This window comes from Garra rufa, chromosome 16, assembly GCF_049309525.1.
Source record: "Garra rufa chromosome 16, GarRuf1.0, whole genome shotgun sequence".
Classification (NCBI taxonomy): domain Eukaryota; kingdom Metazoa; phylum Chordata; class Actinopteri; order Cypriniformes; family Cyprinidae; genus Garra; species Garra rufa.
The window spans coordinates 8,141,251-8,168,560 of record NC_133376.1 but is presented as its reverse complement, the minus strand read 5'-3'; positions in this window follow the sequence as shown (position 1 = coordinate 8,168,560).

The window sequence follows — 27,310 nt, the reverse complement described above, 5'->3', positions numbered from 1 at the left end:
AGATGTCCAGGAATGTGAACTGCTCTCAATGAGAGAAGCTTCCCTTGTGACCACAAGATGATCTGGTACGTCAGCTTGCATAAGGGACGTGAACGCAGACCTCCCTGGTGGTTTATGTAATAGACTACCGCAGTGTTGTCCGTGCGGACCAGCACGTGACGGTTTCTTAGGTCTGGAAGGAAATGCTTCAGAGCCAGGAACACAGCCAGCATTTCTAGGCAATTTATGTGCCAAGAGTGATGCTGGTCGTTCCACAGGCCACGGGCGGAGCGGCCACTCATGACCGCTCCCCACCCGGTGAGGGATGCATCTGTCGCTAGCGTGACGCGGTGGCAAGGAGCTCCCAGCACTGGACCTTGTGATAGGAACCAGGGCTTTTTCCACATGACTAAGGCACGTAGGCAGCGCCGCGTGACCTTGATCTTGCGGAATGGGTTCCCCCTCTGGGAAAACAGTTTGGTTTTGAGCCACTACTGCAGTGGTCTCATGTACAGCAGTCCAAGAGGTATCACGTTGGATGCGGCTGCCATAGGACCTAACAGTATTTGGAACTGTTTGACAGTGAGTAGCAGGCCTAGCTTTGAGAGCGCTAGGCCGAACGGAAGAACTCTGTATTGGTAAGCTTTGCCCCTGAAAGCGAACCTGAGAAACTTCCGATGTTGAGGAAGGATGGAGATGTGAAAGTATGCGTCCTTCAGATCTATCGTGACAAACCAGTCCTCGGACCTGATTTGAGACACGACCTGTCTGACAGTCAATATTTTGAACTTCAGTTTTCTGACTGAGAGGTTTAGCTGTCTGAGATCAAAATGGGCCGCAGGCCCCCATCCTTCTTGGGAACAATGAAGTACCGGCTGTAGAACCCGGATTCTCTGTGTTGAGGAGGGACCACCTCGATGGCCTCCTTCCTCAGGAGAGTGTTCACTTCCTGTTCCAATACCAGAACCTGCTCGGGGCTTACGAGAGTAGGAAATACCCCGCTGAAAGGTGGCGGTTTGGCGCCGAATTGAATGCAATAGCCTTTCTCTACAGTACGCAGGACCCACGTAGAAATATTTGGCAGTAGTTTCCACGCTGCCAGAAATTCTACTAAGGGAACCAGCCTCTCGAGACTGGTTTCTGGATTTATTTGAGGAGCTAACTCGGTGACCTGTAACAGTGAACTGGCAGGATACACCTGAAGTAAGCGCTCTAGAGACCCCCGTGGGGGTGGCGAACTCTCTGGTTCCGCTGCGTTTCCGGGCGGAGAGACCGGAGAATGATGTTCGCGGGAGACTGCCGCGCCCTGTAACACTGGCAGGGTTAGCTGACGAATCTCCTGAGGGCCCTGAGGAGAGGTGGCCACCGCAAAAGACTGTGGGGCACCTGACTCCTCGAGAGGGGCTGCCCTCATTGGCCCTGTGGTACCGCCGTCAGGGCCGTTTAGCCGAGGACCTCTTAGACTGAAGCACGACCCTCAGATCGGGCTTAGTCTTTGAAGCCCCCAGTCAGGAGTGTTGCCAATCCCGCCCTCTAGGTCTCACCGGAGGGAAACGGGCTGCAATGCTCCTAATATGAGCCTCTTATGTGAGGAGCTGGTACACGGCTGGGGTTTCTATGCTCCCGTCCAGCAACCCCGACACGTGTACAACTTGCCCATCAAGCCTGAAGTTATTTTAGGCGGCCTGGAAAGCAAGGACGGAACTTTTAAGGATGATGCCAGGCTGGGTGACAGATAGCTGACTAGCGTCTGTTCAACCCGCGGCATCATCTTTTCTTTCTAGTTTTTCCCCTGATCTAGACAGCTCAGTGTGCAGATCGGGGAAGAACAGAAAGCTCCGATTTGGAAGTGCTAACTTAGCTACTGCATAGTCAGCACGTCCAACAACTCCTCATACCGAGGCGATCAGGGGGGGCGGTTGAATACTTTTGACACGTTCTCCACATCAACCTCCTCGGAGGAAGATAGGGGAAATGTTGAAAACTCTTTCTGGATGGAAGTAGCCGCATTGCGGGCTTCCTTATCCAGTAGGGGGTTTACCGATCCACCAGATAGGGAAGGAGATAGGGGATCACCCGTCTCAACTCCCTCCAGCAGATCTAGCTGCGAACCCCATGAGTGCAGCTGCCGCTCCGCCTCGACGGAAGCGGGGCCAGACCCGCAGGGAACGCTGACGAAAAGCCCCCTCCTCAAAGAGGGCTTTCCGGGAACGGAGCAACCGCAGCGGCATTCGCTCGCACTGCGGGCAGCCAGCCCCCTCAAGGGCTGACCTAGCGTGCTCCGCTCCCAGCAGACCATACATAGATCGTGTGTATCCCCACCAACAATGAAACGTTGGCAGGGAGGGACACACTTTCTATGTGGCTGCTGAACCGCCTTTCTTCTTTCGTTCTAAAAAGAACGTTTTTCCCCCAGGCATACTGCTCAAATAAAAGTAGTGCAAACTGGCACTGAAAAACAGCAGTATGGGACAGACAGACAATAGACATAGAGCGCTCTCGCTGAATGACAAAAGCTGATGCCGGCTCCAAACGCACGTGCTTTTATACTTCCTGGTCGATGACGTCACCGCGCCTGTGACATCACTCCCGTTTCTCATTGGATGTTGGACTATGACTCAGAGTGCGGCCCGCCAATGTCGTTCTCCATAGCGTTTCAGGACGCAGTGTAGAGTTCCCGGAAGGGAACTATCATCTGCACGAGACCGCAATAAAATGTTTTCTCCTTATACCTGTCAAATTAATGTATTTCTTTGTGTTGCATAGCATAAATTATCATTTTAAGGAATGTTGATGGTGTACACATTAGAGTTTTTATTTGTAAGTATAAAATAAACAATTAGATTATTAAAAAAAAGTTTTGCCACAATGCTCATGCACTTCTAGGAAACTGAATTACTTTAAGATGGAACATATCATTTTAGATGCTACATTTTTTTTTTTTTTTGTCATCTCAGGGTTTGATTACTATCGCGCACCCCCAATGTGTCTGTGAGCAGATCTTGAGGTATAAAATTTGATATGTGATTGCCTCACTTCACCAGATAATCATAACCGCCTGAGGTCCTAGACAAGATTTTTATTATGTCTTTATCAGGTTGTTGGCAGGGGTAAATTGGGGATAAATCGGCCTAAAACTCCTGTTGTCTGAGCCCAGCCAAAGTCATGACACGGAACACCATTGCTAAAACTATCCATAATCTTGAATCTGTCAAACCAGAATTTGATCAAAATGAACTAAACTCAGCTATGAACTGGTTTTGTGAATTAGCCACAGGGCAATATTTTGATAGTAATGCAAAGACATGTTTTATACTTTTTGAGGAAACCTGCTTACCAATGGCTTACTTGTTGTGTAGCCTCTGGATGTGTTTTGACATAAAAAAAAAAAAGTAGTCAAATGATGGATGCTAATGTCTGACTTGTACTTAGAAATGAGTATCACAGCACAGCTAAAATTAATTGTCCAAGTTTGTAAACAAGCATGGGGTCAACTCAGATGTTAGTGGCCACTTTTTTGACGGACAGGCTTAGAGTACCATCAGTGTCAGCTCATCTATCACCATTAACATGCAGCCAGACCATTCAAGGGCGCAAAGACCCACAATGCATCCCTCAACTACATGTGGGGGCTTTCAACAGTTCTACAAAGGCCAAATTGAAGCAGAGTGCATCCATCAACTGGACATCATGATGATGTCCATCTTCGGTCTGAAGCACACTCTGCAAATAAGTTGCCATTCCTGGAGGGCCAAGAGACAGCGGTCAGTGACTAAATGGATGGTCCTCAGAGAATGGCAATGTGACATTTGAAACGCTAAACACGTGTCATGAAGGTGGCTGCACCTTCTGTGAAGACTACATTTGTGTGCTTCTTTGGTGTTTCAAATCTTAGTGAGCTGACGTGATAATCATACACTATTAAGACATTTTAAGCACCTTACCCATTCCCGACCCCTGCACTTTACCATTTCACCTAACCTAGCATTTTGTTTGTTTTGAATGGCAATGCGAACAGCAAAAATGACACTGGATTTACATTCGGTCCACTTTCAAATGTGTAAATAACCTGGATATGCATCTGCAAGCATGCTGATTGTCAGAGCGCTGCCAGTGACTCTACACTTTTTACATCAGTCTAACTCGACATTTGTCATAATTACAGGCTTTGTTGACCTTGACATGAAAAACATGGCAGACAACTAAAACGTCTAGTGGCACACTCATTAAAATAGAGAGCAACACCTCTATTTGGTCCAAGTTAAAGGGCGTATACCAAAACAGTCAACTATGGATTTTTTTGAAAGCATCAGTTTCCAAAGACATGGTAAAGCTACACTCAGTCCCAAAGAAAAATAAAAAAGACTAAATGATAAGTGTGTCAAAAAAGGCAAGCAATAGCTATGGCTGATTGCACATTTTCAACCAAGACTCATTGGAAAAATATGCATGTGGCAACATTTCTGCAGAATGATATTATGCTATTTCCTTAATGTTTTTGCAAAAAAAAAATGTCCAGTTTGAGAAATGAATGTGATTCTGGCAATGCAGTTGTATCGTAGAAGTAGGTGCTAAAAAGCTAATATTCTGTTATGTTTGAAAATAAAGTATCATCTACATAAATTCGACAATGTTAACAAAAGCAAACATACCATAAAAACACATTTACTAAATGAATCATGCCATTTTAGCTTGCTTCTAAAAGTCTTGGAGCTCTTTTATTGTGATTCATGTTTCACAGGACTCATACCTGAGCACTCCTAATGGAAAGTGCAATGTTGCTCCCGAGCAAGTTTACTACATCAAAAAAGCCATACACAGGGATCTGGTTATGTGATGCATGAAAATGTATTAGTTTACTAATTATGCATTATGGTATAAGTGTTTTGAGGTTACAACATAGTTGTGCAAGGAACTGCATGAAAATCTACTTATTAATTGTAATTTCTGTGATCAGGAATAAAAGTCTTGGGCCTGGTTTCACAGACAGAGTTTAGATTAAGACAGGATTAGGCTATAGTTTAATTAGGAAATGTAAGTCATTTAAAGTATTAATGTGCCTTAGAAAAGAAAGAAGAAAAAAATAAAAAATACCCATGTGCATCTTGAGACAAAACAATGGCACTGTTATATTTTAAGATCAGTCAGTGCAAGTTTCTTACAGTTAAAACAGCTCAAACTTACATTTTAGTCTTGGACTAGGCTTAAGCCATGTCTGTGGGCTGGTGTTTTACTGCCCCTAGTGTTCATTTCAGCTCTAAGATGTAAAATGGAATATAGGTCAGCCACCAGCCAGTGTCAGTGTTCATACAAGTATCTGGACCACATTTAGAAAGGTTTTGTGAACAACTTTACCAAAAATTGAGCAAGAATAGGTCATTTTGGCTTTTAATGTGAGAATAGTCTATAAATAAAAGAGTGTATTAGTGGACAAGTGAAAAAGTGTAGGAGTGTTTGTGAAAGTGAGATGGTCTGCTGGTTGTTAAGGTTAGCCAGCACCTCAACATCTCACAATCCCTTCTTTCATCAAATGACTAACCAGCTCATATAGCATTTGTACCGCAGGTGAAACCTGAGCCGTGGAAGGTCTTTATCCTTTAAGGGTTTATCCTTCATAATTGCTGTGGTGTGCATCTGCTGCCCATCTCTCTTGGTGACCTCTAAATATTGCAAACATTCCACTGAGGCGAACACACCGGAAATTGCACACAAAGATTAACAACAGCCAACAGGTGCCGGACAAATCGAATGCCAGGTCAAACCATTAGAAAAGACACCTTGGGCATTCTTCCGACAAATGTCCACCCACTAGATTAGACATGTGGACATAGAAACAGCTTGTGTAGACAGAGGCTGGAGCAATAGCAATGCCTTTCCTTACATTACATCAGCTTACCACATTGTGTCTCTGTGTATTGGGGCTCTGTGATGGGCCTGGGGCAGAACATGGTGGATGTTTCGGACTCCTGCTATCTCTGGTTTCCCTCTGACTTTTTTTTTTTTTTTTTTAATCTTACGCCAATATGTCTTCCTAATTAACTGTCCAACAGTTTAGAGCATGCTTATCTGCACTTTTGGATGCATTTGCAGAACTACTTGACTCTAGTTCATTTCTTGAGGGGAAGAGATGATTAGACAGGATAAGGAAGAGGTGGAAAGGGTAACAGAGTGCCCAAGTTTGTATGAGAAAGAGCACTAGGTTTCTTTTGGGTTAAATAGAAATAAAAGACCACAATTTAATATGCAAACTAATGCAAGAAAGAAGACCAATCACAATTGCATATGCAAATACTACAGTGATGTTGTTGGTTCGATTTGGAATGGCAAAAAATATATATTTTTAAAGCTTATTTCAGAAGATAATTGCAAATTCTCAGAGTTTTACCTTTTTTCTAGATATACACTCAGAGTTGGGAGATAAACCTTTGAGGGGAAAAAAAGTCTGAATTGTGAGATTGCGAAAACATTTACAATTGCAATTCTGAGTAGAAAAGAAAAGATATAGATTCACAATTACGAGAAATAATTTTGAGATAGAAAGTCACATTGTGTTTTTTTGCAAAATATGAACTCAGAATTCTAATGGGAAAAAGTCAAAATTGCAAGATATTCTGTAAATGCAGATAAAAATCATCTGTCTGTAAACACACTCTGTAAATAAATTGCCATTGCTGGAGGGCTAAGAGCCAGCAGTCAGTGACTAAATGGATGGTCCGCAGAGAATGTCAATGTGACATTTATGTGCAATGTGATGCTAAACATTTGTCATGTGAAGGTGGCTGCACCTTCATGAAGACAATGTTCCCCTTCAGTCGAATCACTTCGACGTTACATTGGGAATCGCCTGAGAGACCGATCATCTCTGAGCCTTATATACAAAAAGGCCAATTGAAAATTGGCGAGTGGACGTGCGCGCTGGCCACACCCCCGTACATACGGGTATATAAGATGGCGGCGTGCACCACTCATACAGCTTTTCGCTTTCAGAGCCCTCATGCTCAAGCCTTTCGATTTCTTTAAAGAAAGAAACTTCACGTTCCTGCGGCTGCTCTTCTCTGCTGGTGTGCGCCGATCGAAAAAGAGACTATCAACTGAAAGAGTGAATTTCTCGGCGCCGCCAGCGGGGTCCTGCGGGCGGCCGTTTTCACGGCCATAAAAAGCCTCCTGCTCTCCAGCGAGCAAGCCCCATTGAGTGCACAGTGGTGCCGCGGTTTCCTCCCTGGGCAGACCGGGACTAAAAGAGCAATTTCTCACGGCCGTGTAGAGACGTTCTTTTCAGAATGGCTTTCCGGCCGTGCGCTTCTGGGTGCGGCAGTTACCTCACCTCTCTGGACGGACATGAAAGCTGCTTCACATGTCTGGGCCTCGAACATGCTGAAGCAGCTTTCACGGATGGTTCGTGCGTTCACTGTGAACGCATGACCATGGGTATGTTGAAGACTCGCCGCTCGCTCACGAGTAGGCCCCCCCTCGCGCCCCACGGCCGGCGGTTGGACCGGAGAAGTTTTCCTGCCGCTGTGGCGAGGCACGAGGGGGATTTACAAGTCACGGTGCCGAACGTACCGCCGGCCCCAAAAGCCCTGCGGTCTTCCGCCTGTCAGCATACCCCCGGTCGAGATGCCAGAGCAGTACGCCTCCCCGCCATTCGGGCTGGGCGTCTCCTTTGGCGCTCCACAGGAGGAAGAGATGTCGGTTGCAGCGTCAGAGGGAGAGTCAGGGAGTGATGACGCTGTTCCGGTGGCGCAGCGCTCCTCCGTGGTTGCTGCCCCGTCGGAGACAGACTCCAAGCTCTCGGCTATGCTCCTCCGAGCCGCCAGGGGGATCGGCCTGGAGGTTACTCCATCGCCTGCGGCTGATCCTTCTCGGCTGGACGACTGAAGGGGCCCACAAGCGCAGAGCCAGCCGCAGGAGAGCGGCGCCGCCCGCGGCACAGGGACCGGCCCGAAACACCCGCAAGAAAACTGCGAAATGTCCCTGACACGAGCCTCCAGAGGTGATTGAGACTGCTCTTTAGGGGATGCTGACATCAACGCTCCCCGCTCCCGGTGGAGGGCCGGGGGCCACTGTGTACTACAATGCTGCCGTCGGCCCATCGGTCGACGGTACCCACATTTTCACAAAAAGAGCAAATTCTCTCACCTCTGGCCTTCGGCCTCGAGTTTCCTTCCTGAGCAGCACTTACACTCCTCGGAACCAGACTCGCGGCCGCCTATCGCCAGCGCGAGAACCAGGGAAGAAGGTAAGCACTGCTTAGTGCAGTTAGACACTTCTCCAGGACGTTTATCCTTCTGGATTTTGTCTCCTTCCCGGTCTCCCCTAGGCTGCCGCACCACGGTCACGTCGGTCAACGTTCCCTTGATACCACTATGCTGGTTGATATGGACGGTACGGCCCGGCACCAGGCGTCCGCCCAGACTCAGAGGTACCCCTTACATTCTTTATTCGGGCAGGCGTGCCTCTGTTCTGCCTGCGGAGGTCGCGTTCCTACTGGCGAAGGACGCGACCCAGCCTATCCCTCCAGCCGGGACGAGGTCAGGGCCTTACAGTCCCTACTTCACGTGTCCAAATAGAGTGGTGGGTTAACCCTCTGGGGCCCTGAAGAAGTTTTGACATGCCCTGACATTTGTGCTTTTTTCAGTATCTTAAAAACATATGAATGGTTAAAGTCAGATTACATTGTAATCAGCACATATTGGGCTACAATAATATGCAAGCAACATTAATGTGCATGTTTGTGTTTTTGAGAAAAATGAAGCTAGCGCAAGTTCTGCCAGGAAGACTCAATTGTTCGCGTCACTAATTACCTCCTCATCTATCCAATCATATAATTTACTGTAGCTTAAAAAGGGTAGCGCTTACACATGTCTGAGTTCGCAGATGCTGTCGCTCCAGTAACTCAACTGCTAGCGCCAGTAAGCCGACCAAACATGTCTCAGGACAACCAATCCATTTGTGACTATTCAGATTCAGATGAATTCGTTCAGCCATCCCCTTCTGCTACACGCCGGAGTACCCGAATTCAATGCCGCACCTCTCCATGGGCGAGCTGCTCTTCTGAATTCATACTAAACGCCCTCGAGGACGCCGGCATCCCCGCTAGCGAAGGAATTTCTAGAGAAGATCTCCTGCTCTTGGCCCAGAATACATTGGGCAATCCACCTCCATCTACTTCTCCACATCCCGACACCGCCTCAACCACTGCTCAACCGAAAAAAGCCAGCAGGAAAAGATCTGCGAAATCCACACCTCGTTCAGCTAAAAGAACTTCACTACCGGAGCAAGATATATCTCCTTCTCAAGTCGCCGATCTACCTGATACTAATCTGCTGCTCCTATCTGCAGTTCAAAACTTATCCCAAACAGTTAAAGGATTACAGTCCAAGATGACGGACTTCGAAAACTCTTTCGTCAACCCTGACCGCAGCCCAGATCCCGCTACATCACGGCCCTCCTTCTCTGGTAATATTTCAGCTAGCGTACCTTCTACATCGACCTCTCTGCCCGCTCCTCTTCTCAGGGTCCAGCTGCCACTCCAAAACGTCCCAGCTCCACCGGCTTCTCCCAGCTTTAATCTCTCCTCATCTACACCAGCTCAAGCCTTCGGTAGGCGTTTCGTTCCTCCCGCTGCCGCTACAGTCTCCCCACATCTGAGGTCAAATATTATCCAAGGCAAGGACATCAACCTGGCTTCTCTACTTCTCCCATCGCCCGCCACTGACAGGAAAATGGTGGAATGTGGTGACGTGGCAGTGCTCCTCAAAACTTCCGACCCACGCTTGCAACGGAACCTTTCGTTCGGTGAGTTCGTAATCGCATTTAGCATCTACAGGGACACACTATGCCAAGTTTTCCCAGATAGGAGGGAAGAGTTAGACCTCTATCTATCCATGATGGCAGACTTCAACCAAAGGTACGGGGGCACCTTATTCTACGAATATCATAAATCCCTTTCTGCTAAATCCGCGTCTTACATTACACTCTACAATTCAAGACTCGACTGGTCCATCACGGATACGGAATTGCTAGTTCGCCACTTCGGCGGCCAAAGAAGTTTATCGTGTTCTATATGCAGTGCCCACGGACACTCAGCTGCTTTCTGCCCGAAAGCTTTTGCTAGCCGCGATCAGGCCTCTGTCCGCGGTACTGAAAATGTAAGACGCAGCTCCTCCAGCAGAGGACGCCCCGCTGAAACTATTAATGACTATCCCATTTGCAATATGTTTAACGAAGCTGTGTGTTCATTTAATAATTGTCGTTTCGCTCATATTTGCAGCCTGTGCAAAGACCCACACCCGAAATCAGTCTGCCCACGCCGATACAAACCTCAAACCAGAAAGAAAGCCCCTCTTCAGAAAACATCCGTCCACACCTATCAACATTTCAAACCTCTCTAGCTACCTCTCTTCTCACCCCGATTCATCTTTCGTCGACTATCTCATCACCGGCCTGTCTCAGGGGTTTAGAGTGGGAATTCTCTCACAACTCAATTCATCCTTTTCAGCAAAAAATTTGCAATCAGCTATGAACGAACCCGACGTCGTTTCTACACTGCTCGAGAAAGAAGTCAATAAAGGCTATGTCATCGGTCCATTCGCCTCCCCTCCTTTTTCCCCTTTTAGGATTAACTCTATCGGCGTCGCTACCCGTAAATACTCTGGCAAAAAACGTCTCATATTCGACATGTCTTCTCCTCATTCCAGCAAAATTCTAAGCGTTAATGAATGCATTCCCCTCGAACCATTCTCTCTTCATTACGCTTCGGTGGACAATGCTATACAGTTAATCAAGCTAGCTGGCCACGGTGCTTGGCTGGCTAAAGCAGATATAACAGACGCTTTTAAAACCATGCCAATACACCCTGCTGACTGGCCACTTTTCGGCGTTAAATGGGCTTCAAAATTCTATTTCGCAGTAAGGCTCACTTTCGGGTGTAGGAGTAGCCCTCACATCTTCAATAGTCTGTCGGAAGCCTTGTGTTGGATCCTGCTGAACGTCTGTAAACTTCCGTTTGTTTTGCATGTACTTGACGATTTCTTGCTTATCGATTTCCCTTCTTCCCATTCTTCCGTTCTCGATACCTTAAAGCAGGTATTCAGTGACGTCGGCGTTCCCCTCTCTCCAGAGAAAACTCTGGGCCCCTTCACTAATCTCGAATTTCTAGGTATCCCTCTCGATACGGTTAAGATGCAAGCTTCTCTTCCCCTAGAAAAGCTTATAAGAATCCGATCTTTCCTGGAAAATTTATCCTCTCTACAGGTCGTCTCGAAGCGCGAATTATTGTCCCTGCTAGGCCACCTAAATTTCGCGATGAGCATCATCCCGCAAGGCAGGGCTTTCATATCGCGTCTACTAACGGCGGCACATTCCGTGCCCGAATTTAGTAATCCGGTCCAGCTAGACGAAGGCTGTCGGTCCGATATTACATTCTGGTCTCGCTTACTAAATGATTGGAATGGCATTTCATTTTTCTACAACGAGTACTTCGAATCATCCGCAGATTTACATTTATTTACAGATGCTGCTCCGTCCGTCGGGTTCATGGGGATATTTCCAAGGGCACTGGTTCGCAGAGAGATGGCCGAGCGATTTTCCTAGATCTACATCTAGTTCACTCTCTTCAGCGCTATACGAACTTTATCCTCTAGTCGTAGCCAGTGTAATATGGGGTCCCGAGTGGTCTAGGAAACGCATTCTCATGTTCTGCGATAATGAAGCCACCGTAGCCATTATTAATAAAGGCAGATCATCTTGCCTGATGATCATGCCTTTTCTGCGTCGCTTAATCTGGCAGTCAGTCATCCACAACTTCATTATTAAAGCCGCTCACATACCCGGCCACTTCAATGTTGTCGCTGACGCTCTATCTCGCTTTCGTTTTCAGACCTTCAGACGGCTCTGCCCCGCAGCCAACAAGGATCCAACACCCTGCCCTCCCCTGCCAGCCACAACGTTATATTAGAAGATTTGCTTTGCTCAGCTAGATTTTACATGTCTAAAGGCGTTGCTCCATCGACTCTCAAAGCTTATACTTCTGCCTGGTATTCGTTTTCCATGTTTTGTTTAGCCTTTAAACTTCCTTTACTCCCCATTTTGATTTCGACAGTTTGCTCGTTTCTCGCGTTTAATTTCGACAAACGTAAATTAAAAATATCTTCCATTCGTAGATTACTCGCAGGTGTTCAATTCTACGCCAAATATCATAACCCCGACTCTCCTAGCCTATTCACTGCTTCTCCTATTCGCCTAATGCTCAAAGGTATGGCTAAAACTTCTGCTGCGTCCCCCGACAAAAGGCTACCTTTGACGTTACCTTTAATTCATAGGTTAATCATCGCAGTTCGCAACGGCCTCTTTTCCATATACGTCAACACTCTGCTAGAAGCGGTATTTCTTACAGCTTTCTATGGCTTTATGCGTCCAGGAGAATTTACCTCGCCAACCAATACATTCGATCCAGTACGCGGTCTTTCCTTTTCAGACTTGCAATTCTTTCCTAATTTTTTCACACTCTTTCTTAAACATTCCAAGAATGACTCTAAAGGCTCTGGCATTACTTTAACTATTTCTAAAATCAGTAGCGATTTCTGCCCTTTCTCCTCTATGACTAAATTCCTAAAAATCCGTCCCAGACATTCTGCTAATTCTCCCCTCTTCATTCTACCCAACGGAGCACCTCTCTCTCAAAACCGGTTCAAGTTCCATCTCAACGCCGTTCTCAAAAGCTGCAGCTTATCCCCCTCTCTATTCACCGGACATTCCTTCAGGATTGGAGCTGCTACTACAGCAGCCGAGCGTGGTATCTCTAGAGCAGCTATCAAAATCCTGGGCAGGTGGTCCTCCTCAGCATTCGAGTCCTACATAAGACCAGATTCAAAATCCATCCTCGAAGCCCAGCAAGCTCTCCAGTCTTGATCTAGGTAAATTCCTATTTATCTTCTGGTGGTGGTGTTTTGCCAAAGCGGATTGGCACTTTCATGAATTGTATGGCTAGCTACTAATACAAAATGGCTGCGGGTTACATGTCCGTTAATCTCGCGTCCCATCAAAAGATGGCCTGTGGCCCATGAGTTCTATCAAAAGATGGCCTGTGGCCCATGTGTTCTATCAATAGACGGCCTGTGGCCCATGTGTTCTATCAAAAGATGGCCTGTGGCCCATGTGTTCTATCAAAAGATGGCCTGTGGCCCATGTATTCTTTCAAAAGATGGCCTGTGGCCCATGTGTTCTATCAAAAGATGGCCTGTGGCCCATGTATCCTATCAAAAGATGGCCTGTGGCCCATACGTTCTACCAAAAGATGGCCTGTGGCCCATGTGTTCTATCAAAAGATGGCCTGTGGCCCATGTGTTCTATCAAAAGATGGCCTGTGGCCCATGTATCCTATCAAAAGATGGCCTGTGGCCCATACGTTCTACCAAAAGATGGCCTGTGGCCCATGTGTTCTATCAAAAGATGGCCTGTGGCCCACGCGTTCTATCAAAAGATGGCCTGTAGCCCACGTGTTCTATCAAAAGATGGCCTGTGGCCCAGTGTCAACAGACGGCTCGTGCTTATAGGTCCACCTAAAGGCGGCTCTATTTCACGCGTGCAATCAAGGATAACACCAGCATATGTTCGTTTATCACGATAGTTGATATATAAAAAATATATAAATAAAAATCAGAACTATGACGGCAATGGCGTATTCGATATAAACAAGGATGGTACTCACTTAATCTAATTTTTGTTTTCTCTTCCAACATTAGGAACCCCAGGATTCACGACCGGTGAGTTAAATTCTAAACCGTCTTTGGGGTGGGCCCCGTTCCGGTGGATCCTTAATTCCACCCATCTTTGGGGGTGAGCGGCGCCCCCGCCTTCGTCTTCAGGCGGGACCCGCAGATTCCGTACCCTCTGAATGCAAGTTAAGAACGGGGCCTACGCCAAATAACCTGATTGCTTGCTGAGCTCCTAAATAAATGTCATTGTCACAGTATAAATTCTCCCAAGTCTTTCTGGTAGAAATGAAGCTAGCGCAAGTTCTGCCAGGAAGACTCAATTGTTCGCGTCACTAATTACCTCCTCATCTATCCAATCATATCATTTACTGTAGCTTAAAAAGGGTAGCGCTTACACATGTCTGAGTTCGCAGATGCTGTCGCTCCAGTACCTCCATCCTCCCCACCTCCACCAAGATGGGATCCTTCCTCCAACGACTCTACTCCACCAAGCCGGGTCCTCCCTCTACCAACCACATCACCATCAGTCAATCTATCCCCTCCATCCCGAAGACTTCAGATTGTTCTTTTCCTCCATTCACCCACCATCACCAGATGGCCCCTTTCCTGACTCTGGGGGGTGAGCGGCGCCCCCGCCTTCGTCTTCAGGCGGGACCCGCAGATTCCGTACCCTCTGAATGCAAGTTAAGAACGGGGCCTACGCCAAATAACCTGATTGCTTGCTGAGCTCCTAAATAAATGTCATTGTCACAGTATAAATTCTCCCGAGTCTTTCTGGTAGAACTATATTTATGCGTGGTTATTGAAAATCTAAAGTTTTGAAGTCACTGAAATAAGGCCATGAAGCACATACAGGACATTTCTTTACAAGACTTTAGATAATTGGATGTCGTAGGCTAGAATTTTTTCAACCAAATGATGTGAAAATCATCTCGTTCACTCGTTCAGAGAAAACAATATATTGATGTAAATTTTATAAAACATGTTTTGTGATCGAAAGGGATTATTCATAGGTGTGGCAATGACCCATGAATATTTAGCAATTCACACCTGAGAGACAAAAGAGCCCTCCCTAATGGCCCCATCAATGACTGACTTGACTATAGCAGGTAAGGAAACAATGTGAGAAGATTCAGAGAATGGAGTTTCAGATTATTTTTATTTTATTTACTATCACTGTATAAACAAAACATACATGATGAAGGTCAAAGACACATTATTGAGCTCCCTCATCTTACCACACAGATGTGCACAGACTTTGTGGCATTCCTGAAAACTTCTTCTGAATTCTGTTCAACAAATGAAACAAGTAAATCGTACCTGCTATTTTGCGTGCACACAAAAAAAGTCAAAAACTTGTTTTACACTAGAATATCAGTGTAGTTGAACATCTCAAGTTTCTAGTGCTCTCAGAGGAAAACAGTTTGAAGGGACTCAAGGGAAAGAGGGCAGGATTCATCTTTTGAGCAGGTTTGAGATCACTACAAAAACAAAACAAATCAAAAATCATATCAGGATCATCTGTCAGAATACAGTCTATACTCTAGAATTTGTACTAATGTAAAAAAGGACATGTGATATCTGAGAAACTTATAATTATCGTTTAGCACTATATTACTAATAAACGTGATGTAAACACACATTCAGTGTAAGCACTCATATTATTTTACACCCTACTGTTATACAATAAAATAAATAAATTAATAAGTATGATTCTACAGTCATAAAGATATTGTCATACATGCATCTCACAGTCATAATCACATCGTTTTTCTAGAACATTATACATATCCTGGCATCGTGAGAGATGCAATGCAATCAAACGTACTTCATAATGTTTCATTTGATAAAGTCAGGAATTTTAGTTTGGAATAAGTCTAACTATTAAAATGTGTACATGTTTTGTCAAAGTAAATAACAGCGAAAGTAGGAAAATGAAAGTAAGACTTACTCATGTAAATGTCTCCTCCTGCTGGGTTTGCGTCGCATCGCGTCCTACTTAGGATTGAGGTAAATATAAGTCTTATTCCTCACAGCATATCTTCATTCAGAAACAAACTGTAACCAAGATGAACTTGAAGTCATGTTGCTTTGTTGCGGTGATGTGGGAGTTTCCTCGTGTACAGATACTCCGGTCCTTGCCGCGCTTGTAGCACATGGCTAATTTGCATGGCAAAAGAGATTTCGCTATAGTGGGCGCGGTCACATTAGAGATAATTAGTTGGAACTGGATAGACTAGACATCTCCTTGGTTTCATATAGATTAATTTATCACAGACTATTTGTTTTTGATAAAACTTACTTCGTTTAAAAGCATAAATCTCAAGCTTTCAGTAGATACCACTTTTATGTTTGTGTGCTAAATATTCACCGTGTTTGAATGATATAAGTGACGCATTTCTAAAAGCAGTTCACGGAGACAGAGAAAACAGAAATCACCCTGTTTGTTTTCTTTATTCTAAATAAAAAAACACAACTTTCTGCTGTTCTTGTGAGTGTGCCCAAATAAAAGTACACGCTTTACAGTTTCCATTGATGTATATCTCTAATGTGTATGACTTAAACCGACAGAGCATTTTTAGTGTCTTTTGCGCTGATCTTAAAAAAAGTAGGTTGGTCACGCCGGCGTGACCGTCGGCCCCAGAGGGTTAACATCCATCCTGGATGGAGCTCTGTCCCGGTCCCTTCTCAGGCTGTCGGCACAGACGCTCGCGACGAAGCACATACAAGTATGTTCCCGTCTCCAGGGCTGGGTTGCAGCCATCTGCCTGAAGGGCACCCGCTGTCGCGCTTCTATCTTTCCCCGACGCACACCCCTTCTGCGGTCTGCCCGGGGATCCAGCGCCTCAGCACGAGGTGCTTCCATTTGGCCAGTCCCCTCCTTCCTGCCTTCTTTAGGCCACGGGAGCTCCCCTGTCCCCTCTTCAGGCAGACAGGAATTCGCGTCTTCAACCGTCTCTTCGACTGGTGCTTTCCAGCCCACTCGTGAGCTCCGTTGTGCGAATACAGGGACCTGGTGCTTCGGCACCCCTGCCTCCTGGTTCTTCAGGCTAACCGAGGGAAATCTTGTTCCTCGGTCGGGAGCCCGACTCGGTCCCAAGATGGCCCGCCTTTTAAATACCAAGAGCGCGCAGTCAGTGCTGTAGTCCCTGAGTTAATCAGGCACAACTCAGCGGTCCCTCTCAAAATTCAGAGGCTCCTGGGGCACATGACAGCTTTAGCCGCTACGCCGCTAAGATTGTTCCATGTGAGACCGCTTCAGCACGATCGAGTCCCATGATGGGCATGGCACCTCGGCTCACTCCGGACTGGCGTTTTCCCGCAGTATTGCCGACAAGTCAGCCCGTGGCTTACCACGGGTTGGGTTGCCGTGTACGACAGATGTTTACAGCTCGTCCCCATCTGCTCCCACGGAGTCTAACGTGGCAGATTTTGCTGCTTGCCATTCACTTGAAGCAGGGAAACTCAACCGTGCAGCCTGTCGGCTCCCACGGCAGTCCACCCACCTGCAAAATGGCGACTCCACCCCGTGACGCAGCTAGTTGGAGTTATATCGGCAAGGCCCAGCCACATCCGCTCGCCCTTCCGATTCCTTCCATTGCCAGCTGCCTCTTTTCAGAGTAACACTGGTGCACAGCTGACCTCCGGGGCCCAAGTACGCCCTTCCTCAGCGAGCCTCCTTGCACAGACACTGTGCAAGTCCAGGGAGGATGAGGAGTAAGTCTTGTTGGTTGCGCTGCAAGAGTGGCCCACCCGGACTTAGGTCTTAGTAACCATTCCCTCGCGGCAGTCCCTCCCTGTAAGGGCACGGATTGACACCGTAGACCTCTCCGGCCTTCCACAGAAACTATCACTCAGTACCGAGCTCCCTTGACCAGGCAGGCTTACGCACTGAGATGAGGTCTATTTGCTGGCATTTCTCTCACTGAGAGGATCCACAGAGATACACGGTTGCAGTAGTGCTTCCTTCCTGCAGGAGAGTTGGAGCGCAGGCTGTCCCCTCGACTCTCAGAGTATATGCCGCTGCTTTCGCCGCATGGAGCAAAGTAGGTAAGCATCCACTGGTCGTGAGGTTCCTCAGAGGTGCCCAGACTGCACCTCATACCCTCTTGGACCTCCCCGTCGCCTTTCAGGGCCGCGGGTCGCTCCATTGGAGCCACTGGCCTCAGTCGAGCTAGAATTCCTGTCATTAAGACAGCGCTCCTGACTGCCCTGGCTTCCATCAAGAGGGTAGGTGACCTACAAGCTTTCTCTGTCAGCGAAGCGTGTCTAGAAATTCGGGCCCGGCGACTCTCACGTTACTCTGAGACCCCGGCCCGGTTATTGTGCCCAAGGTTCCCACCACGCCTTTCTGCGATCAGGTGGTGAACCTGCAAGCTCTGCCCTGGAGGAGGCAGACCCAGCCTTGCGATGTTGTGTCCATAAACATGTGAAAACGAAATCACTCGGCACTTCAGGCGCACCGAGCAGCTTTATCTGCTTCGGGGTTCAGCAGAAAGGGAATGTTGTCCACAAACCGAGGTTGGCTCATTGGGTGGTAGATGCCATCTCCCTGTCATACTCAGGGACAGCCATGAGCCTTGGCTCTTGGCTTTGGGTCCTCCATGCCCCGCAGTCAGGGCTAGGCGCGGAGTAGTCCTGGACTGTGATCCTGCCTGGGTCTCCTTCGCCCCGCAGGTTGTGGCTATACTTTTCATTATTTCCAGCGGAGGATACCGCTGTTTCCCTCGTGTATCCCTAAAAACCTTTATGGATATATTGAATTATTCTCATTTCCACATGTAGAAACTTTCATGTGCTCCGCCCCCCCAACCCATGCTTCAGTACAACTGGCATCCCTGGAAAGGCCCCCCTATTGGGCCTCAGGGCGTTGGGAAGGTTACGTTACACTCCGCCTGCCGGCACGTATACTTGTCGGCACGTGAAGTTGTGCGTAACGCGGTGCCAGGGTCGTGGCCTGTTCCATGGGTCAGTTCCCAATGTAATGTCGAAGTGATTCGACTGAAGGGGAACGTCTAGGTTACGAAGGTAACCCTTGTTCCCTGAAGGAGGGAACGGAGACGTTACATTCCCCTGCCACGCCCCTGGCGTCACGCTGACGCCGGCTTGATCGGCTCTTCAGCGAAAACCTGTATGAGTGGTGCATGTCCACTCGCCAATTTTCAATTGGCCTTTTTGTATATAAGGCTCAGAGATGATCGGTCTCTCAGGCGATTCCCAGATGTAAACTTGAACTGCGAGAGAAAAAGTTGAATTTATCTTTTAAGTATAATGTGGTGGGAATAAGTTTCCATAGATTGCTCTAGACTCTAGACTCAAAGTCTTTCAATAGAAAAAAAAAAAGATAGACAACACACCTAAGGCTGAAATTACCTACAAAGGCAGCTTGAATGAAGTTCAAAGTACATTAAGTGGTACAGAAACTGAAAATCATTCTCCCTGCAAGCAATGTAATTATAATGACCGCTGGGGTTATACGACATCTACTTGTGCAGGTGGTGTGTATTGAAGTAATGCTGGTAAAACAACATTCATGTTATAACAATATGTATAAATTAACATAAAAATTTACAGTTAGCTGGTTTCTAAAACAAGCTTCATGCTATTTAATGAACACATCATGAGTGAGATTAATCAAAAACATGTTCATAATAAGACTCTCATTAAAATGAAGCATGGCTAAGAGCACAATAATTTTTTTTTTTTTTTTTTTTTGCCAAATTGTATTTACTGATGTGATTTTGTTCATCTGGTGTAAGATACCTAATTAAATTTCTCAACTGAACAGGGGAGCATTTAAATTAGATTTTTACCATTATTTGAAGGAAAATCTTCTGGAGTTTGTGAAGTGCCATGAGATTCAAAGTTTATTAAAACATCTAATCTGACAAAGTGATCGGCGGAAGCTTTATCATCTTTTAATTAGAGTTCCAGTCGACTGCTACACAGCGTTTCAGGGACAAATAAAGACCCTGATCAGTTATAGTGATGGCTTCACTCATTTAAAATTAAACTAATACCCTCTAATGAAAATCATATGAGATTATGAAATAAAATTAGCTTAATTTTAACAGTGCTCCCTTTTACAATGCACAGCTACATTTAAACAAACTGTTAAGCCAAACATGTTGGTTCATAGTGACTATGTCTGTTAAGCATACGTAAGTAAGTAATTGTATTTATATAGTTAGTTGATTTTCATTTTATAAGATTTTTATCCTACTGGTATGATTTCATGGCAGCTGTGAATATTATAGGATGATAATGCACTGTCAAAAGATTTGAAATAAGGGTGTATATATAGAAACTGTGAAGGGACAAAAACCAAGAGCAGGACAGTCAGTGCTGACTGACAATGTGAGGACACCACATGCATGCAGATAGGAAGCGCATAGGTGACTTCTTACAAAGTTTCCTGCATATTGGCTTTCTCTTCTTTCATTTTAATATAACTTTGCTCATCTGGGGTCAAATTATATAGTCATTAGCAATGCACCAAAAATGTCATAAAGCATAATTTTGTCTCAGATTGAATAAGAGCAATTCTGACATAAAGAAAAGAACCTTGCATATGAACCAGTTCCAGGTGAAATCATATTTAATATCATGCTAATCAGCAGTTCAGTGTGTAACACCATTGTGGTATCAGTACTTAAAATAAAGAAAAACCAGCAATCCTAGCGCTAGCTAAAGAACTACTAAATGGCCCTTTAATATAATAGATTGCTATCTCAAACATAAATCTTTGAAAATGACCAGCCAAGAATTTTCATTTGAGTGCATCACTAATATTTATTTTAATATTCTCTCTGACATTGTCCTCTGAAGCACCTTTGCGGTCTATGTTTTATTCAACACAGATTACACATATTGATGGCATCCAATTATTAAGAGCTTATGCATAAGACATCAGGCCATTTGAAATAGTTTGGAAAGGAAGCACAGCGTCCCAGTGGAAGTCTGAAGTCATTGTGAAGTCATCAAATCGATCATCGGTAAAACCGTCACAGCGTAAACAGAGAAATACACACATGAATCAAAATCAGCCTGGTAAGGTCACACTTACAATTCCTCAGAGAGCAAACAACACGGAGAAAAAAGGCAGAAATTCCCAAGACGTGGAAAATAGCAGTAGACAAGCGAAGAAAATGTTTACATTTGCGAGGTGTGAGGTAGAAAAAAAGAAGGCCGTAACGATCCGCCGCTTCAGTCATATGCAGTTAACTGCCGTGTCCCCGCCGTGTCAACATAATCCGACCGAGTCTTCCAGTTGCAGGCTAGGTGAAAGCCTAGAAAGGACTTAGTGCCCTTGTATCTGTCAGCGTCTCTGTGGACTGGCACCTAGCAAGGGCTTATCCAACTCATGGGTTTGTCAGGCCTTAGCAAAACCCAGAGCGCCGTCGCTCTGATGCTGCACAAACAGCTTAACGCCTCTCATATCCAATGCATGAGGGAAATCCTTTTACTCTTGCTTTTACGAGTACAACGTGCAGTTTTGTGAGCAAATGCTGAATAAGACAGATCATTATTCAAAATTGTCATTGAAAAAATGCTTACTTTGTACTCCATATAAGAACAATAACTGCTTTCAGAATGGAATACTACTACTTAATGAATACTGTACAGTACAGGCATATTATATACATTGGTGAACAGCAAATTTAACCAGTAGTCAGTATTCCACCAATATGCTATAGAGGCCTTACATGTTGTCATATTTCAAAGAGTCCTATAATTAATACAATATATATCCAGTACGTGTTGTTACTACAGCAGGAGCTAATGGGGCCATGCTAACCAGCCAAACCTTGAACTCTTGATCACAGAGGAAATAGGAGGTTGAGTTCACATTGCATTGTGGAATACAGTATTTAACACAGTAAGCTCAATTATTTAGCACTCTTTTTGCTAAATATAGTTGGTCATCTGGGTATTTTATGCATACTGAAAATTTGTACAGTACTGTGCATATATTGTATGTTGTAGTGTGTGTGTGTATACAAACATGTTTACATCGCTAAATGGGGACATTACATAGACTTCTATTGTTTGTATATACAGATAGTTATACATTTTCTAACTTAAACCTACCCCTAAACCCAACCCTACTCATCACCGAAAACCTTTTGCATTTTTACAAAAAAAAAAAAAAAAGTTTATTTTTATATCAGTTTTACAAAGAGAGTTTTTTTACGATTAAATCGGGTTTTGCCCACTTTTAAGTACAAAATTGTCCCCAAAATATGGTTAAGTAGGCACACACACACACACATACACCCCGGAAACTTTCTAGAAACTTTGCATGGAAAGTCAAGATAGGAAATTTTGGAAATATTCCAAGTTGAAAACTCTATGGGTAATTTAGATAAATTAAAGGTAATTAACTGGAAATGTGCGGTAATTTATACAATCTGTATCATATGCAAACATACACTCTAAAAAAAATGCTGGGTTAAAAATAAGCCAACACTGGGTGAAATATGGACAAACCCCGCAATTCAACACATACTCACTCCCCAACTGGTCACATATTGACGGTTAGGACTCCTTGGCGTCACTTTTTGACACTCAGGCTACTCCTTTGGCGTCACTTTTGGATGTGCAGGGTCTTTCATTGTTTTTAGTTGTTTGCATTATGCATCTTATGCATACCCCTACCCTAAACCTACCCACTTCTGAACAATATAAAACATGCAGCAGGCAAATAAAAGTACAGTGACATGTATTTGTTGAAAAAACTAACCATAGTAAGCAGTATAGAAAGATTACAAACAAGTCGCGTTGCATGCCAAGTCCTCCGGTATCTTTTTGTGAAGTACAGAGTAAATTATACGGTTTTAATTGCTGAAAATGATTTCGCTGCCACACATATCACATTCATGGCAGTACATGGAAAAGGAGACCAAAGGCTGTTTTTGTTTGTTTGTTTAATGGATGTCAATGGAGGAAACAGCTTTTTAGAGGCCTTTTTTCGACAGCCTATCTGCTAATCTTCAACATGTTTTACACAAAAAAAAAAAAAAAAAAAACTTTTGGATTGAATTTTTAGTTTTTTAAGAGAAGTCACTGACTTTTTGTGACAGGTAAGATTTAGCTTACGATTCATTCCTATGGTATCCATAAACAGCGATTGAGTGTCGTACAACTGTGACTGAAATTCAATGACGTCAAGGTAATGTGATTGGTAATGTGATTGGTTATTAAGGGACATGTGATCCAAGTTAGCCGTTACACTTTATCCAATAGTAAGTAATACAGAACCTCTCATCTCCCTATAGTAAGACAGTCTCCCGAACTTGTTTATTTTAAGGTGTCCTTGTTACATATGCTACATGTACTTACTATTGTAATAACAATTAAGTCTGCATAATTACACGTAAGTAACCCTAAGCCAAACCCTTATCCTACTCTAATCATATAGTAAGTAAATGTAGTTACTTATGTAGGATCTCAGCGCGAATCAGACAATTCAGGAGATTCGATTAGAAGTTAAAACACTTCTACAGACTCAAATTCCACAAGAGGCCCCGTCATAAATCTGACGTTTGATACCCTGGTGCCAGCCAGCTCGAAGCAACCATTTAAACTAGAAGCTTAAAACTAGGAACTTGCAACATTAACACAAAAGGACACTTGTTGATAAGGAAGGAGATTGTCAACTTTGGAGCAAGTAACCAAGATTAATTGTCAAAGAGATGCACATCTTGAACATCACATGACAATCATTAGAGATTTCGGTTGGTGGGCTCCCCCACGCACAGGACACTGAAATTCTTTCTACACCCTTTTGACCTTTTCCTCCCTCACAGAACACATCCTTACATCCACAGTATGGCACAGGAAACTTCCTGTTCACATGTACACCTAAAATGATGATAAAAAGGACTCATGAGCAACTCATCATTTCTATGCATAACTTCCTATACTCTTTGTAACCCATACATTTGCCTATTATGTTTTAATCACTTATTGTGTATGTCCCTTTTGATAACTATTGAATAGTTTAATGGTTTATATTGGTGTTTGGTATGCGTGAACTCGAAATTGCATTCTTGAAATGTTTCTATAATTCAATTCTTTATAAAATGTATTTTAGTCTGGTTATCGAAATCATGTCCAAATTTAACTTTGCCAAGAGCAGGAAAATTGGGACCACGGGACCGATAAGATAACATTGTGATTTATGGTTTGGGAGGAGGAACCAGCAGTACCCCGACTTAGGATAATGTTTTAATTGGTCAAGACACCATTTGGGATGTGTCCAAAAGCTGACTTTAAATACTCAGGACACCATTCAAATCGCTCTCTTACTCTTACGCTCTTACTCCATACTCTTGCTCTCTTACTCTTACGGCTTCGTGCCGCCACGTTTCGACGCTGCCTGGCCTGCATGCCAGCCGCTCCTCTAAAGGAAACATGAGGAGATCGTTACATTCTGTCTTTTACTTTAATTCTTTTTATTACTTTCCGTTGAGAGTTTCGTGTTCTAGTTAAGTTTTGCCGCAAGCCGTGACCCAAACGTCTGTGCTGATCCGAACTCTAACCAGCGCACAACTCCGCATCATCAGGCAACGCCCAAGAAGACATCACATCGACCGACCACCAACCAATCGACAACCTCGGGAAGGCCCCCTTTCTGGAGCGACGCGCGAAAGGAATTCCCTCGGCACGGAAAAAGGCAACGCAAGTAACCTCCAGGTTCTAACTGAACTGGTGCATTTGATATAAAGTTTAATAACCTCTTTGAGAGACTCAATACGAGGGTTAATTAAGTGATTGATGGTTGTTCAGGTCTAAGCAATTACACATATTGCTATAAACTTGGGACTTCATATTTTCATTCCTTTAAACTCATTCTTTCCTCACTTTCTCTTTCTGCAACCTGTGTGAATGCATGTGTTTATGTTAGATTAGTTTGTATGTGTTAGGTTTATCCAATAAAATCATATTTTTATTAGAAAAGATAAGTATCTTGTGTTTTGTGCTTACAAGTTAATGTCTTAAACTGCCGATTTTGCAACTGTGCTAATATATAGTGTTTTCACTATATTCTGGATAGTAATATCCATGGCAGAGTTTCTGTTACACGACTCGTTTAATGAATCGCGGGTCGACTCTGAACAGCCGTAAAACAGCGATTCTGTTCAAATTCCCTATTGAATCATATTCGATTCCCTTTGAGCTAAATTAAATGTACTTAATCCCTACACTTAGTAACTAAATGTATAATTACACTGTAACAAGGACACCATAAAATAAAGTTGTAACCAAAATTACTATATTTCTAGTTTTAAATGAACCCAAAATACCACTTATTAATATGTTCAATAAATTAACATGTATTAATAAGTTGAATACATAATCATTAAACAATACACTTTGTTTCATTGCTTACTAATGAATGTTCACAGTTTAATTATTACTGATGCCTCTAGTAATTAGGTATCTGATTTTTAATGTACGACTTATTTTGGGTATTTTTTAAGCCAGCCATAGGTTTTTTTTTTTAAGCAATAGATCAGTTAAATAAAATAACCAGAAGGTTGGGGTTAAATATTTAACCCAACGAGGTAATAACAACCCAGTCACTGGGTTTGTCCATATTTCACTTTTTTTCTTGTTTTTTGTTCCACCATTTTTTTTTTTTTTTTTGTTGAGTCTAAGTATAAACATGTTGTCATAAGTAGGCCATAAGCAGACATGCATGCAAACTAATACAAATATTGACTTTGATTGTAGTGTATAGTAAGACTTTAATCGATTCTTTCATTGAACAACAAGAAAGCATGAAGGCAGATTAAAATAAACTAAGTGGGCAGGATAGTTTGTATTTCTTCTTTGAGCTCAGCATCTGACAAGATGGCATCCTCACCTGCTATCTTGGCAATCGCTGCTGGTATTGGTTTGAGGATTCTCACTCCCAGAACACATCAACCTCTTGATGGCACTATCCATGGCTGCAGTCTGGCATATGGCCATCTCTTTCTCCTCCAGTGGACTGTCAAGGAATGCTGGGTTTTAGGAGCTTCAGTGTGGCGCTCTTGTTTTTTTTTTTTTTTTTTTTTTTTGAGAAGTAGATTGCTTCTCAATGCAGTAAGCAGTGTGCTGTGTGCATGTGACTGAGGAATGTACCGGGTAGAAATTCAACTGAATTTCCATTAAATCCAGTTGTGGTAACAATTTATTTTAAGGATTAAATCTAGTTGCTTATTTACATACTTTACAACATTACTAGCATGTTAGTTGTTATAACACACATATTAATGCCTTGTTCTGCATGAGCATATTTTAGATCCCTCAACCCTATCCTATACCTAAACTTAAAAACTCCCTTACTAACTATTAATAAGCAGCAAATTAGCAGCAAACCCCATTCTCCACTCAAGCAATATTTTTAGTGTGATAAATGTAATGGGAGTAATATATATCTCTCTTCTGACTGCTAAACCTATTTTGGTGAAAAATAAACATTTACATAAGTATATTAATTTCCACAATGATACTGTCACGGATTGGCCAGGTTCTTCCACCTCCCTCACACAGCGATCACTCTCACCTGAGTACTGATGACACGCACCTGCACGCAATCACCTCCAGCACTTATAAGCACACCACGCACAGCTCTCAGTGTCCGGGCTCGTTTGTTCGAAGCGGACTCATTGTGAATCTCTGCCAAAGTTCACAAAACCTACCTTGATACTTACCTGTGACTACTTACCTGTTTATCTGCTTTGTTCCAGTCTGTCCATAGATCAGCCGCTCCCAGTCTTCAGCGTGTGTGTGTGCCGTAAGTCTGCATCTCAAACACCACCGGCGTGTGTGTGTCACGATTCGAAATCCTCCTCTCGTCGTTCCTGCAAAAAGAAATCATCTTCAGTCAAACCAGCTTTCCATTCAAGAATTACGTTGCATCTGAAACAGTTCTACTTACCCGGCTCTGCACGTCATCATCTTCATTGCTCTGCTGTTTATGAATAAAACCTCGATTGTGTTCACTTACCTCTCTCGTCCGTCTGCTTCCTTAACAGATACCTGGATGCCACTCACATTAGTGTGAAAAAATTATTATTTTACAAACTGTGATTCCCGATACTTGATTTCAAATTGTCACTATGATAAAAAAAAAAAGAAAGAAAAAAAGAAAAAAAGATTTTTACCCAAGGGTGCATTCTATTCAGTAGGATCATACATATTACCTTCACAGATGTCACCTTCAGTCATAACGGACTTTTCCTATAGAATATTTTCCGTTCCACTGCAGTTCTTTTCCAGTTCCTTAATGCTGGACCAGGGTTATTCGATTCCACAGCTGGAGGGCCATGACCCACCGAGTTTCGTACTAACCCTAATCAAACACACCTGCCTGGAATAATTAACTAATCCTAAAGACCTTGATTAGCTGATGTGTTTAATTATGATAGGAACTGAACTCTTCAATGGAATGGTCTTGTAATAGATGAGCGTATTTGACCATAACATTTCATAACACATCTCACATCTTTTGCAGTGTTATACATGTGAATTTGCTTTTGTGAAAAAAATCGAATATGCCTGTATGATGTAAAATTCATGCAAACACAGTCAGTTCAGTCTTAAGGGATTGTAAATAGGCA